We start from the raw sequence: 16,438 nt of genomic DNA, 5'->3' as shown, positions 1-16,438 counted from the left end.
TACCCAGCTGCCCCTTTTAGGTAGTTTTGAAGCAATAAGTAGCTTGTCATTAATTAGAATATGTGTTCGGCACTTGTCCTTTCAAAAGAAGAAATGTGTCAATATCTCCTTAACGCAAATGAAAACTCACTTGCTCAGATTCTTCATTATGCCAATTGATATTATTGTTGGAATCCACTGCTTCTCAAGTGTCCTCAATTTAATGTCTTTCACATTCATGTTGAGTTTGTAATCCAAAGTCAGCACAGTCTTAATCACACTCATTATTTGATCTTGAAGTCACTCCCCCAAAGTATGGAAGAGGGAATACTTTGGGAAAATATCAAAAGGCTTAGAGAATAAAGACAGATAAAGGGCCCAAGGTTTGGATCCTCAGCTGAACATATTCAATCCCCTTCATTATAAAAATTACACAAGAAAATTCATAAGAACCATCCTACAAGTAGAATTTTAGGTATTTCCTGTTCCCAAGGGCAGAGAAATACTGCAAATTCAACTTTTTTTTTTCTAATGACATTTCAGTACTGTCTCTTTTGGCTGAAAAGAGAAAATTCAAGAGACACATAAAAGTAAAAGGAAAAAAAGTTAATTGCTTTTTTTTTCAACCACTTAAGAGTTGATTTTTAAGTGAGAGAATTAGGGCTATTTGTATTATATCAAAATTATCTTATTCTTTCCTGGTGACAAAATCATGGAGATAGACAAGATAAGCACACTTATTCTCTGGTGACCTTAGGCAAGTCACTTATTCTCTGTTTGCTTCAGTTTCTTCATCTGTAAAATGGCAATAATATTAGTTCCTACCTCACAGATTGCTATAAAGATCAAATTAAATAATCATGGTAAAGTACTAAACTAATGCCTGGAAGGTAGTGCTACATAAATGTTAGTTATTACTATTATTATTATTTGTTCACCCAAAATTATTATAAGGGTCAAGAATTATTTTTTTGATGCACAGCTTGACATATAAACACTATGGTTCTAAAATGTGCTGCTGTCTACAACTTAGCACAAAACCTTGTTTACTTCAACAATTTCAAAAAGGACTTTTAGATAAATTCATCTGAATCAGAGTCAGCATGGCAGAACATTGGACAAGAATATCTTTGTTCAAATCCCACCACAAATTCATGTTAGCTGTGTGACCTTGGACAAGTGATTTAATCTCTCTAGATCTCAGTTTCCTTAAATGTAAAATGGTGGGAGGGGGTTAGAGAGAGGTTGGATTCTATATCTAAGGTCTCTTCTAGCTCTAAAAATCTATGATCTATGAATTGATCATAGAAGAATGGAAGAGACAAATGTTCATGAATGTTCAATGAAACCAACTTAGGCTGAATAAGAACTATAGGTTAAATATCAGGTATTTGTTAACCTCAAATGCAGAGGGCAAATAAGACCATTTCTTTCCCTACCTTCCATAGTCCTGAATTAGGCTTCCATACAATGTCTTAATTTAAAGTGTTTGGAGGAAAAGCTGGCAAGGAAAATGAACTAGTACATATCTCTAAGCCATTCTGTTACTAAATGGTTTCATATCAACATGATCGGAACAGTGCACAGGGAGAGAGGTGGGAGAAAGATCATTTCTATCTCATGTGCCTTTGTATTGTGGACTATGTAGAGCCAAAATATTGCAATTATATTTTTATTTTATTTTTTTAAACCCTTACCTTCCATCTTGGAGTCAATATTGTGTATTGGTTCCAAGGCAGAAGAGTAGTAAAGGTTAGGCAATGGAGGTTAAGTGACTTGCCCAGGGTCACACAGCTGGGAAGTGTCTGAGGCCATATTTGAACCCAGAACCTCCCATCTCTAGGTCTGGCTCTCAATTCACTGAGCTACCCAGCTGCCCCCCACCCCCATCTTTTTATTTCTTAAGCAGTTACCCTATGGTGGGAGAGGCATTCTTCTCATAACTCCTATAGACTCTTCCTTTGTGGTTGCTAAAATCTACCTTCTGACTGGATATAGAACAGGGGAAATAATGAGCTGATCTATTCTTTCTATCCAACTATAGGATCACAGAATTTGAGATTGTAAAGGACTTTGGGAAATCCAGAGGCTCTTAATGTTTTTTTTTTTTTTTGTGTGTGTGTGTGTATGTGACATGGATTCCTTTGGCAATTTGGTGAAGCCGATGGATATCTTCTCAGAATAACGTTTTTTTTAGAAATAGAAGGAAATTTGGGTACCTAAGTAGCACAGTGAATAGAGCACCAGGCACAGAGAAGGGAGGTCCTGGGTTCAAGTGTGGCTTCAGACATGTACTAACTGTATCACTCTAGGCAAGTTTTAGTTTAACCCCCATTGTCTAGCCCTTTCTGCTCTATAGAATTGGTTCCAAGGCAGAAAAGTGGAAGGGCTAGGAAATTGGGTTAAGTGACTTGCCCACGGTCACACAGCTAGAACATGTCTGAGGCCATATTTGGACCCAGGATTTCCCATCTCTATGCCTGATTTTCAATCTACTGAGCCACCCTAGGAGGTAAGTGGGTTTTTTATTTGAAAGAAATTCTTGTTATTTTTTCCCATCAGTTCATTGATCCCCTGAATTCCATCCATGGACCCACTGGGATTGAGAGATCCTAAGTTTTGGTCCCCTAGTTAAGAAGACATGTAGTCTAATCTCTAATTTTACAGACTAGAAAAGCAAAGTTTACAGACATTTAATGGCTAGACCATGTCCAATGGGCAGTAGCCAAACTGGGATTCAAATCCAGTTCCTTTGGCATGGCATCCAGGGTTCTTCTACTCTTCCAAGGTGCAGAGGCTATGGTAGTGGACCCCAAATCCCTGAGAAGAACAGTGAGGCTTGCAGTGCTAATGGTGCTGCTCAGTCATCCTTTGCAGACTCACCAACAACAAGGACATTTGAGGCAGTCAGTTCCTAAATGAATCTGTACCCACAGATACCCCTGAGTCTTTTGCATTGTAACTTTACCAGTTATTATGAAAGGATTCAAATCTGAAGTGCAGAGATATATAACTGTGAAGTGTGGGATGGGGATGGGTGAGTGGCAGCAGAAAGAATCTTTGTAAATTCTCTGTAAAAAGTCTTTGCAAACGATGGAGAAAAGGTCACAAGAGAGGAACCGGAGAAGGAAAAACAAAGGTGAAAGAGGAGAAGAAAGCACAGATGGAAAAACAGGAATGATAAAACAGAGGATAACTAGGCTTAGGAAAGGCAGCCTTAGATCATCACACAAAGCTATAGCAAAGCTGGAAGAGAAATCTTACTACGTAGGGTCCTCCAAGGATAGCACTGGTCACAGTAGTAGGGAAAAGTTGTGGCCAAGAAACTGCTGAGGCCAGGAAAGAGGAATACTTACCTCTGCACTTAGACTGTGTATGTTGCCAAAGCTGTCAGAAGATATAATAATAAGTGACATTCCTGTAGCACTTTGAAAGACTGCTAAGCACTTTACCTACATAATCTCATTTAATCCTCACAACAACACTGGGAAATAATTGCTATATGTGCTCCTCTCCTCAACTTAGAGGAGAGAAAACAGAGACACAGAAAGGTAAAATAATTGGTCCAGCATCACAGAACTAGTACATCTGAAGTAGGATTTGAACCCAGGTCTTTATTGCTCCAAGACTATATACTAGTACTGATCATGGGAAAAATAAAATGAAAAAGAATTGGTCATTTCTCATAATAAATGCTCAATAAACAGTGATTGAATGAGTGAATCTGTTCTCATCCAAATGAGCAAGCATTTATGAAGCACCTGAGGCATGTTGCTATTCAGGAAAGATGTCATATAAGAGGGTCTGTCAAGTTCTTTTCAGGGCTGTTCACCCACTTTTGGTGTTTGCCTCATCCAACTTTTCACAAGAAGCTGTGACATGCACAGTAGCCATACCCCAATAAAACTTTCTTGGCAGATATGCTAAACCAGGCTAAGAATGACCAACAGGCCTCATACCTGTCAATGATTTAGGGCAGTGATGGGCAAACTACGGCCCAGGACCAGATGTGGCCCCCTGATATGTTCTATCCAGCCACGCAACATTATTCCTAATCTGACGAATACAATGAGTAGGATACAATACAATGAAACCTGGAAAGAGTTGCCTTAGAAACAGATTGACATATGAGCATTTCCTTTCCTTTGGCCCCCTCTTTAAAAAGTTTGCCCATCATTGACTTAGGGAGATGTTTACCCCAAGTATGCAAAGGGATGAGAACCATTTGCTCCAATGGTCGTGAAGGCAGCTGAAGCAGGCACTGTGGAGCACTGAGAGCTTGGTTAGATATCAAAGGCACTGAGGTGATCCACTGCATCTCACACCAGCACCAGTGATCTTGACTTTGTCTTGCCATTAGACTTACATGACTTTGGAAGAGAGAGTGAAGCTGAGTGCTTTGCCCAACTCTTCCTTATTTAAATCTCAAATCCAATTCATGCAAAAGTCAAGACATTACCCATTTCATGATGTCATTGGTCTTCTTTGAAAAGAAAGGATGAACTACAACAACAATAAGGTACCTATTCAGTGCAAGGAATTGTATTAGACATTGGGACTACAAAGGCAAAATGGCAGGCAGTCCCTGCCTTCATGAAGCTTACATTCAGTAAATGAATGCATTAAAATGGATAAAATTCTCACATAAGTCCACCAGTTTTTCCCACCAGATTCCATATTAAAAAGCAAGTGCTCTAGAGAGTTATCTAATTTGATCAAAACATCCTCCCTCCATACAGATTAGGTCTCTGCTTTTCCTTGGTTGTTTCAACATGATTTATAAACCCTATTTGATATGCTACATTAGATAAACTAAGTTTCATATAAAACTATTAACTTTCAATTATAATGTTAAATTATTATTATAACCTTAATTATTAAATTAATAGAAAGTAGATGTTTCAGTGTTTTAACCTTTCCTAAGAATGAAAATTTGATGATGCAAAAGAAAGGAGAAAAAGAAGAAGAAATGAGAAGAGAGAAGATGGAGAGAAACAATTTGATCAGCTTTTAGAAGATTCAAGCTACATGCTAACATTTATTACTCAACACAACTGATACGCAACCTTTATCCTTCTAAATCTGTTCCCTTTCTAAACTTCCCTTTTTTTTCAGTGGAAGGCACCACTGTCCTTCCATTCACCCAAATAAGCAACACAGGAGTAACTCCTGTGTCTTTATTCTCTCTCAACCCCTCATAATGAATCAGTCACCAAATCTTATCCTATCTTCCTACACAATATCTCCTGTATCCCTCTCACATATAGGCACTATTCTAGCTTAAAACTTCATCATCACTTTCCTGAACCATTGTAATAACCACCCAAAGGGCTTTGATTCAATTTCTACCCCTCTCCTTTCCATCTTCCATAAATTTGTTAAAATAATCTAACTGAAGTACATCTGACCATGTCATAAATAGAAGAAATCTTCTCCAGAAGACAATTTGGAGATGGAAAGAACTGAATCCAAATCCTACCTAAAAGACCTAAAAGACTAGTTGTCAAATTGGTCTTTTCAAACTTAGTTTTCTCATCTGTAAAATGGGAATAGTAGAACCTACCTAACAGAGTTGTTGTAAGAATCAAATGAGGTTTTATACATGTATAGCTATGCAAATACACACATGTACATACACACATATGGGGACTAAGGGGCACAATGAATAAGCGCACTGGTCCTAGTGTTAGGAAGACTCATCTTCCTATGTTCAAATCTGGCCTCATCTTGTACATTTTCTAGCTGTGTGACCCTGAGCAAGTCACTTAATCTCGTTTGCCTCAGTTTCCTCATCTGTAAAAAAAATGAGCTGGAGAAGGAAATGGCAAACCACTCTAGAACCTTTACCAAGAAAATCCCAACTGGGGACACAAAAAACATGACATGACTGAAACAATTGAACAACAACAATATACACAGGATTTAAAGTCAGAATCCTTATGTGTAAAGACTGGGCTTATTCCTCATTACCTCTGTGACCCTGCAAGAGTCACCTTACCTCTCTAGGCCTTACTTTCATCATCTCTATAATGAGAACCTTGAGTTAAAATTAGTGTTATTGTTTAGTCATTTCAGTCCTGTCCAACTCTTCATAACCCCATTTGGGGTTTTCTTAGACATATGGTTTGCCATTTCCTTCTCTAGATCATTTTCATAGATGAGGAAACTGAGGCAAATAGGGATAAGTGACTCACCCAGAGTCACACAACTACTGAATAACTGAGGCTGTACTTGAATTCAAGTCTTCCTTACTGCAAGTCTGGCACTCTATCCATTGTGTCACCTAACTGCCTACTAAGCCAAAATATATTATCACTAAGACCCATTTCAGCTCTAAACCCAATGAACTTTTAATTATTTTTGGTCTGCTAGATTTCCTTGAGTATAATTCTTGTCAAATAGCTTCTCTTCACCTCTCCTCCCTCTGTTCCCACACAAACAAACCAGGGATGAGAGGAAGAAAAACGAACCCTGCAACAAATACATTTAGTCAAGCAAAACACACCCTCACATTGGCCATGTCCATGGCTATATAGCTTCTCTGTCTATCTACTCTCAGCACCTCTGACCATAAATCCTATCTTCTCCCTCACAGTTTTCCTAGATAAATAACTGAATCCATCAACTGCTCTTGGTGATTTTTCAGATCTAAATACTGATTTTGTGCCCAGAACTGGTAGTCTGGGTGGGTAGTTGAACCCTAGATAAGGTCTGGTGATCCTCACACTGCTTAGAGCTCTGGATGAGCCTCCTGAGAAATCATTTGTTGTTAGCTTGGGTCTATAAAATTAAAATTGATATCTAATAACTCAAAGTATTATATTTTATAAGATTTATTAATAATCACTTAAATCAGAAGAAATAAAAGGACAAAAGTAAAAGCCTGAGTAAAGCCAGCTTTCCCAGCCATGTTTGCGGGAAAAGAGAGAGCCCCCGAGGGTGGAGCTACAAAAAACTTATATCCTCCCTACATTAGCACATAACATGAGAAGAAACATGGGAAGCTATTCCATAATCAACCCTAAACATTATATTCCTTTTCTTTGTATCCATCCTTGTACTGTGCAAACTGTAAAGTTAGCTTTGGGTTATTTTTCATCCATTCAACTTGCTAGATTTCAGGGAACCTATCATTCACTTCAGATGAATTAGTCACCAAGTCTGACAAAATTAAAATGCCTTCTTCCTCTTTCTATCCTCCTTTTGGGGGTTAGTTTTCCTAGAATATGTGTTTGGAGCAGGGAAGAAAAGAATGGAATGTGAATTAAATTAGTGAGCAATTTTCACATCCTCCCATGAGGAAGTCAAGTAAGATAGTAGAAATAAACCCTTGCTCCACGTAAATGAAGATAATTCCATTTTTACAGGCCAAGTAGGGTGGGCTCCCCTCCCTCAATTATTTGTTTTATTTAAGGCTCTTTCATTTCCCATCTCCTGATGGGTTTCTTTCATTTGTCTTATCTCTCTAAAGTCTACTATTATGTGTTTGATGTCAGTATTTATAAATAACACATGGATGAGACTTACTGATGAGGGGACCACCAAAATCCAGACACCATGGAGGTGTTGGCTTCTAACCAGCCAATTAAATACAAGCTTGCAAGACCAAGACCTCTTCCTGCCCACCCAGCCCAATTCACTTAAATTTTCTTTGTTCCCACTGAAGCTTCAAACCTCAAATACAGAAACAATCCTTAATGAATGCATAGCTTACATGTTTGATTTCTGAGTTGTATATGTATGGAGCGTCCGAAGAATGATTCTGATAGTAATGCCAGGCACTTCCGTAGGGGTCTCTCAGAGCCTAGCATTTCCATATTAGTCCCTTTTTTTTGGGAGGGGAAAGCCCAGGTTACATATTTGAAATTTTTTTAAACAGCAGTTTCACATGCCAAACTAAATCCACTTCCAGTTTCCTTGATCAAATCACAAAGATTTGCAAGGATTGCAGACTTCCTTAACTGGCCAACTACCCTGAGAAGTCAGATGTTCCTTTACTGAACCTCAAACAATTCCACTTGGACAAAATGAGACCGCTAAAGTGTGGACAGATTTTCCTTTTGGCCAGAAAATGGGCTTCTGATGGGTTCATGTGGGTGCACAGTCTCCAGGATGAGGTCTAGCTTGGGAATTTGACAATTGTACCACTCCGTTACTAGGAACAGCACCCTTCTCAGAACCCAAATAAGTCTGTTCTTGCTAAAATATTTTACAAATCATAGCAAAATGATGACATTCTCAGCAAGTTTGATCTCCCTATGAAAAAGTCACATGAAGTATTTAACAGTTTCTGTCTAGCTTCATTGCTGTTGTTTTGTATAGCTTTACCAACACAGCCACCACTTTTTTTTGGAATCTTCATGTATGGAGAACTGGACTTGGAATAGGAAACCTGGGCTCAGATTCCAGCTCAGGCACTCCACCTTTCTGAGTTTCAGTTTTCTCTTCTATAAAATGGCTCTAGTAATACTTAAACTTGGAGTTGTTACAAAGATGAAATGAGTTGATATGTTCAACTTGTAAACATTAAAGCATTATATAATGTAATTTATTACCTTGTTGTTCAGTCATTTTTTGTGTCCACTTCCTCGTGACATATTATTAGTAGTTATTATTAGCATTAAATTCAATGTAAAATGGATATCCTTTATGATTATATTGTTGTCCTGTTGTCAAGTCAAGCAAGTTGAGTTCCTTTAACCAGTATTGATTATGTATTGTGAAATAATTGGCCAGAATAAATAATAGAATCAGTGTCCATGGAATAGTTTTTTTTCTGAGGAAACAACTTGAAACTTTAGCCCTGTTGTCAATATGCTCCAACAAAATGAAATAAAGCTTTCATGAGACTGATCTCTCCTGGTTCTCCTCCTTGCTGTATGGCAGGTCCTTCTCAGTCTTCTTTATTAAATCTTCATCTAGGTCAAGCTTGCTAATGGTGGGAGATTGTCAAAGCCTCCTCTCTTCCCTCTTCCCTCTCTTCTCATTAAGGATTTCCCTTAATGATCTCATCAGTTATCAGGTATTCAATTATCAGATCCATTTGTGGTGCCCTAACTTCTCTGCTGATCTCGTCTTCCATCTCCACCTGCCCACTGGCCATCTAGAACAAAATATATTGAAGATACCTAAAAAGCAACGTGCCCAAAACTAAACTCATTATCTTTTTCCTGAAGCCCTCCCCTCTTCATAACTTCTCAATTACAGTCTAGGGTAACACTATCCTCTTAGTCTTGAAACTCAGGTGTTATCCTCACTCTCATTCACCCCATGGTCAAGTCTTTTCTAACATCTCTCATTCATGCCCCCTTTTCTCCTCTGATACTTCTACTACACTGGTGCAGTCCCTCTCCATCACATGCCTAGACTATGCCCATAGCCTGTAGGTTGGTTTTCTTTCCTCAAGTCTCTTCCCACTCCAGACCATCCTCCACTCAGCTGTCAAATTGTTCTTCCCTAAAGTTTGGGTCTGAGCTGCTAGATGGTACAATAGACAGTGTTGAGCCTAGGATCAGGAAAACATCTTCCTGAGCTCAAATCTGACCTCAGACACTCACTAGCTGTGTGACCCTGGCCAAGACACTTATCCCTGTTTGCCTCATTTTCCTCATCTGTAAAGTGAGCTGGAGAAGGAAATGACAAATCACTCCATTATCTTTGCCACGAAAACCCCAAATGGGGTCAGAAAGAATTGGATGCAACTGAACAAGGAAATTAGAAGTTAGAAATTATGTCTAAATATGTCATATCCAATCACATTCAATAAACCCAATTGTCTCCTTCTTACTATTAGGATTAAATATGAAAGGCTTTTTGGATTTTAAAGACCTTCATGACCTTTCCCCTTCCTATTTTTCCAAGCTTCTTTGACTACAGTATTTCCTCCACAAACTCTGATTTAGTGATACCGGCTTCCTGATAGCTGTTGGGAGTAAGTTGATGCAAGAGAAAGAACACTGACTAGAATCAAAGGAACAAGGTTCAAATTCCACCTCTGCTCCTTACTACCAGCATCAATTGGGCAAATCTCTTAATCTCTCCAGGCCTCAGTTTCCTCATCTGTAAAATGAAGAGATTGGACTAGATAGACTCTGAGGTAGGCTTTCTAGGTCTATGCACCTGTAAGACAGCCTGTCCCCTGCCCTGTTCAGCCCTACCCTGCGCATGATGGACAAGATTCTAAAAAGTGATAGGTAAAAAGAAAACAAAACAGAATTTATGACTATGGGTGACTGAAGTACCTAAGGATGCCACATGAGACAGATGGGGTGGCTAACTCTAGGGATGAGTAACCATGTGAATGAAGAGAATGTGGAATGAGGCCAAACATGACCTGGAGCAAGGGAGGTGCTGCTGACTGATAGATTCACAAAAAGTCACCTTGGCTGAGGGGATACTGGAAAGTACAGACCACAAAAGGGAGGACATGAGAGGCCAAGAAATGGCAATAAACCAACCTCAGGACTTATAAAGTCAGTGCACAAATTGATGCTGCATGTTTACTGAGGCTAGAAGCCAAACCTCTAGGGAGGGAAATAGGTTAGTGGGAAAGCCTTTCCCAATACCTTTGCTAAGGAGCTATTCTATGTTTCTTATAGTCTTAAAAACCCGTACTTTGTTTATTGTAGTTAGCCTAATGTTTTCGGGGAATTTGATTGCCCTTGGAGAGATGTGGTCTAAGATTTCCCCGGGTAAGAACAAAGGGAGCTATAGAGATTATTATTAGAGAGGCTCATGAAATTAAATCTAGTCCCCCTATAAGAGTTCTGTCTCTGACCTGTAGGTTACATGTAGGCTTCCCCCCACTCATGATAATTTCATTCTAAGTATTTTAAGAGATGTACATAAACAAAAATTCATTGGAAGTCCTGAAGGGCACACTATCACACTATTGTAGGGACATACAAAGAAAGCACTGCTGAGCCAAATATTAGATTAGATTAGAAAGATTAGAAAAACAAAGGAAGAAAGAAATCCCTGGCCTTACTTTTACTCCTATGATATGGGGCATGTGTGTGTAGGGTGAAACCTAAGAGGATGAACTGGAGAAAAATGAGAAAAACAAACAAACAAATTCAAGATTACATCAGGTGATTGACACAATTTAGGGAGTGATGGAAGGAATGAATATCTGACCTAGGAGTTCAGAGGGAAAGCCCCTGGGTTTCCCTGTCAGTTTCTTACTGGACTGACTATGATTATGGAAGCTTGCCCATTTCTTTTGCTCAGGCAAGTTAGGATACTGGCTATGGAACAGGGAAGATGCCTAGTAATTATACTCATTAATCCTCTATCCTCAATAAAAAATGTGATTAAGAAACAGAGAAGAGCAGGAAGGGGCACAGGAAGAATTTGCAAGAATAATCAATGTCATTTTATTATACAACTGTCATAATTTGTGGTGAACATTTTTTAGCTAAAAGAACTATTCTATTCCTATAGACCTTTTATGACTTTACTGAATACTTTTAGTAATAACTCAGTACTCTACATATAGAGTATATATATATATATGTATATATATATACACATATACATGTATATGTACATATATAGTAATAACTCAGTTCTCCAAGAGCCAGTTCACAGTAAAGAACAAATGCTCTCATACTTTCATATCATGAATTTCTGATAGATAAGAGTAATAGATTTGTTCAGACTACTAAAGGAAGTAAAATTTGCATTGAATTTTAAAACACACTGACTTTGTCACTTCATGGATCTTTTGATATATTTATGAATCTTAAAAAAGATTGTCAGAGGACAATATTTTGCCTGCAATAAGAGCTCACTCAGTTGTTTTCTGACTAAGGGACATCAAGGGCAATATTTCTTTCTTGCCCCTAAAAGACTATGGAAGATTAAAGGATAAAGGTTATCAGTTCCTTAGCATCATTTAAAATTAGCATTTCAGATTCAAATACAGGATTCTTAAACTCCATTTTACCTCCTTTCCTGTTTTTTTTAACCCTTACCTTCCATCTTAGATCAAAACCATGTATTAGCTCCAAGGCAGAAGAGCAATAATGACTCAGCAAGGAGGATTAAGTGAGTTGCCCAGGGTCTCACAGCTAGCAAGTTTCTGATGCTAGATATGAACCCAGAACTCCTTTCTAGGGCTGGCTCTCAATCCACTGAACCACCTATCTGCCACCCTGGGTATTGTTTTTAATCAGTACTCTGTGATCACCTGCAAAGTGACAGAGAGGCAGAGAAGCAAAAAGGAGAGAGTAAGCCTTGGGGTCAGAAATCCTCATATTCTGCTTCCGACATTCTGGCTTTGGGACTCCACATATGACACAGCCTTGACCAAGTCACTGAGATTATATGTTTCAGAAAAGATGCTGTTCTACATTTATAGAGGGAGTTTCCTTACTGGGAGTTCCTCATAGCAATAAAGTCCTGAATCCAGCCCAAAAGCAAACAAAAAATACAGTAGAAATTATATGATTGGAAGAAACCTCTCCTTGGCTAAAAGCCATCTGCTAGACACAAAAAATTGAATTGTTTCCCTGCCTTCTGAATTTTCAAGTTTTCAATGAGTCATCATTCACCAAACTAAAACTAATTTCATGTCCTGTGAATTTTTCATTATTAATAAATAGTCCAGGAATTTCCTTATCTGTGGCCACTGTATAGTTCCCTCCTGGTATACAGGGAGTAGAATAGGCAACAGAATCCAAAATACACTTAGATTTTCTGGGATGGAAAGGGTGGAGCAATGGAAAAGTCAAGAAGTTTGAGCTTAGCTTTGCTACTTATTAATCTTGGGAAGACCACTTAACATTTTTGAGTACCAATTTCCCCATTTGTAAAATGAAGATGGTGATATAGAAAACTTGGGGAAAGTGTAAAAGAAAACCTGTTAAGTCTTTGTTGGAGTCCAATAGATTGGCTATTTGAAGAAGAAAGTCAACAAGGATGAATTTGCTTACAATGTGCCCTTTGACGTGGCTTTGGAAAAGTGTCCCTTGACACAGCAGTAACTACAAAAATAAGAGGGTCTCTCTTTGGATGTGAATGAACAATCCCACAGAGCTTTTATGAACTAGGATTTCTGTCTATCTTGCTTATGTAAGCAGAAGCTCCTCCACTAAACCTTAAAATTCACCATTCACTGAACTTTTCTTACTGGTACTCAAGGGAATGAATGATGGGCAGAGAGCCAGTACTGTTCCATGTTTCATCAAGGTGAGGGAGTTCTGGCAAACTGCTTTTCAATTGTTTTCACATGTCTGGTTTCTGAATCCATTCATTTTGCACGTGTTTTGCTGGAGGGAAATGGAAATAGCAACAATTAACTCCTAATTGGGGGACAGCATCCAATGTTAAGTCATCAGAACATAATGATCCTACCATATATAATACAACTGGTGCCATTTATAGTGCCTTGCAAACACGTACTGGGATGGTTTTGAAGTTTACAGATGTGACCAATATGTGCATCTTGTACTCAAGGCTATTACTGTTAGTTGTATTCATATGCATTCAGAACCAAACTGTCATTATGGCATCTGTCTGCTGCCAAGGCCCAAAATACCAGAATTAAGAAAGTATGGTTAGCTATATGCCCTATAGTTCAATAGGACTATGGCACATGCTTTAAAAAACAAAACAAAAAACAAAATCAAAAAACCCAAGGGAACCTAATTATCAATCAGGATATCTGCAACATCTCACAGAATCACAAAATTTTAGAGTTGGAAGTTACCTAAAAGATTATCAAGTCATCTTGTGGGAACCCTTCTACCAATATGTTGCATCTCACTTCTGCTTAAAGACCTCCTTCTAGTGATGGAGAATGCATGACCTTCTGAGGAAGCCTAAAGAAGACACCTCTAACAAATTTCTTCTCATGCCATGAAAAAAACCTGTCTTTCCATAACTTCCTCCTGCTTCTTCCATCTAGGGCCAAGAAGAACACACCAAATTCTTCTTCAATATCATAGTTCTTCAAATACTTAACATTTCTCTTCTTAGTTTTCCTTCTTCAATGTCTTCAGGTCCTAAAATTCATCCTCTTATGGCATGGTTTCCAGTTCTCTTACATCTTACTCATCCTCCTTTGGATACACACGTCTGTCAATATCTTCCTAAAATATGGTGCAAAAATTAACACACTGCTTCATATGTGGTCAAATCCCACAAACAGGAAAAAGAGAGAGAGAAAGAAAAGAGAGGGAGAGGGAGAAAGAATATAGTGTGGTAGAAAGGTCCACAATTATTTATTAAGGGTTTACTAAATGTTGTTCACTGTAACTATGTCATGAGAATGTAAATAGAAGCAAAAAGCAGTCCCTGAAACCTAATGGGGAAGACAACATGTAAATAATAAATAGTTTGAGAGAAAGTGGAATATAATCTCAGATAGGAAGACATTAGCAAAGAGAGGAGGAGTGGAGTGGGTGGGGTAGGATGGGGAAAAGCCTCCCACTGAAGGTGAGATTTGAAAGCAAACAGAGAACCTGAAAGGGAAAGGCATGGGGAACAACCAGTGCAAAGGCAGGGAGAAAGAAGGGAGGTAGGATGATTTTTGTTCAAGGAATAGCAAATGGGCCATTGTAGATTGATTATGGAGAGGGTAGAGGAGTATAAAGTGTAAAAAGCCTAGAAAGAAAGAAAAAGGCCTGTTTATAAAGAGCTTTAAATTGCAGAGAAGTATATATTTGATCCATGTGTAAATAGGGAACTACTATTTCATTGAGTAGAATAATACCAACAATTTGCCAGTCTACATAGGTAGAAGGAGTTTCCACAGCAGATGTTCCCCACAGAGATGAAATTATTGGTCCAGAATAAATTTTGAATACATATGGGATGTATTGATGGGAAACTATTCATTTATATGTAATAGTTTTGGGCAAGTCTAATGGCTTACATGATTATCCAATGTTGTTTCCAATTTATTTTTAAGGGAGTGGAGAGGGTGGTAAAGATTAAAAGACATGTGAAAATTTCTTAAAGGAGGATGGAGGGCTATGATACATATCTTAGGAGCCATGCACCAACCAGAGAACAGAAAAATATCTCCCCTAACATCCAGGAAGAAGAGTCAAATACAAAGGAAGAGAACTATTTTTTTGTCTAACAGACAGAGTAGAGGAGGCGATTAAAATAAGATCCTTGTGTTTAATCCCCACTAATTACTTATAGTTTTTTTTTCAGGATGCATGTTCCTTAGTATGTTCCTTATTACTAGGATATAGACTTGCTCATTTATATCCTCTTAAAGTTTAGAAGAAATAACATACTTTTTGCATTCCCTGATCTTCTGTGTCTAAGGTTAATGGAAGAATCTCCTTTGAAAAAACAAGTCAGTTTTAAAATAGTCAAAATATACACAGTTAATAACAGAAAGCTGTAACTTGCCATAAAATGGGAAAGAATGCTGCATATGAATAACAAAGAGAATATTAATATGGCTATATCACATAATTTGAACAAAAAATTAATGAACCTGGAAAGATAGTCTTCTGCCAGGTCATGAAGGACTTTAAAAGAGGAAGTTATATTTTATCCTAAAGGGAACAGCGCCATAAAAGTTGATTGAGTAGGGGAGTGATATGGTTAGGTCTATGCTTAAGGAAAATCATTAATCTAAGCAAGACATAATGAAAACTTGAACTAAAGAGATGGTCTTGTGATAAGATAAATTGAGTAAGGAAGAATAAGAAGTCCAGGATAATCTCTAGGAGACTGGGGAAATGGTGGTCTTTGTAAAAAAATTAGAAAGTTTCGAAGAGGGTGAAAGAAGGAAAATGAGTTCTATTTTGAATATGTATGGGCATATGGAGCTTGCAATGTCTCTGAAATATTCATTTGGGGATATTCAGTAGGGAGTGACATGGGAGAAATTTAGTCTAGATGTATAGATCTGGGAGTCATCTACTTAGAGAAAATTAAACCCATAGGACTTAATGAGTTCATTGAGAAAGTATAGAAAAAAAAGAGAAAATGAACTAGGCCAGAGCTTTGGAGAAGACCCACAGAGGGCATAGTATGGATGATGAACAAGCCAAAAATGATCTAGTGTCCATGAAAAGAAAATCAACAGTGTCAAAAGCAGCAGATAGTTTGAAAAGAATGAAAACTAAGTTGTTATAAAATATCATCAGATTTGGCAATGAAGAGACTACTGGTAACTTTGGAGAAGGATTTTCAGTTGAATCCTGGGGCTGGTAGTCAAATTGTAAGAAAAGAGGAAATCAAGGTGTTAGGAATAGACAGCTCTTTTCTAAGAGTTTGACTGGGAAAGGAAGAAAAGATGTAGGATGATAAGGGCAAGGTAAGAAATTTTTTTTTAAAAATGTCCTTGCCATAAAGTGAGGGTCCAGCTGAACTTAACTAACATGAATTTATAATATGTACTCGATCAGAATACTAACATAATGTCTTCCATTTTAATTCAGCAACACATGAGTAAGACTGGGGAAAGTAAAGGGTAGGATTATTAATTCAG

The sequence above is a fragment of the Gracilinanus agilis genome, chromosome 3, assembly GCF_016433145.1.
Source record: "Gracilinanus agilis isolate LMUSP501 chromosome 3, AgileGrace, whole genome shotgun sequence".
Classification (NCBI taxonomy): Eukaryota; Metazoa; Chordata; class Mammalia; order Didelphimorphia; family Didelphidae; genus Gracilinanus; species Gracilinanus agilis.
The sequence above is the reverse complement of the archived record's forward strand: the minus strand, read 5'-3'. Positions refer to the sequence as shown.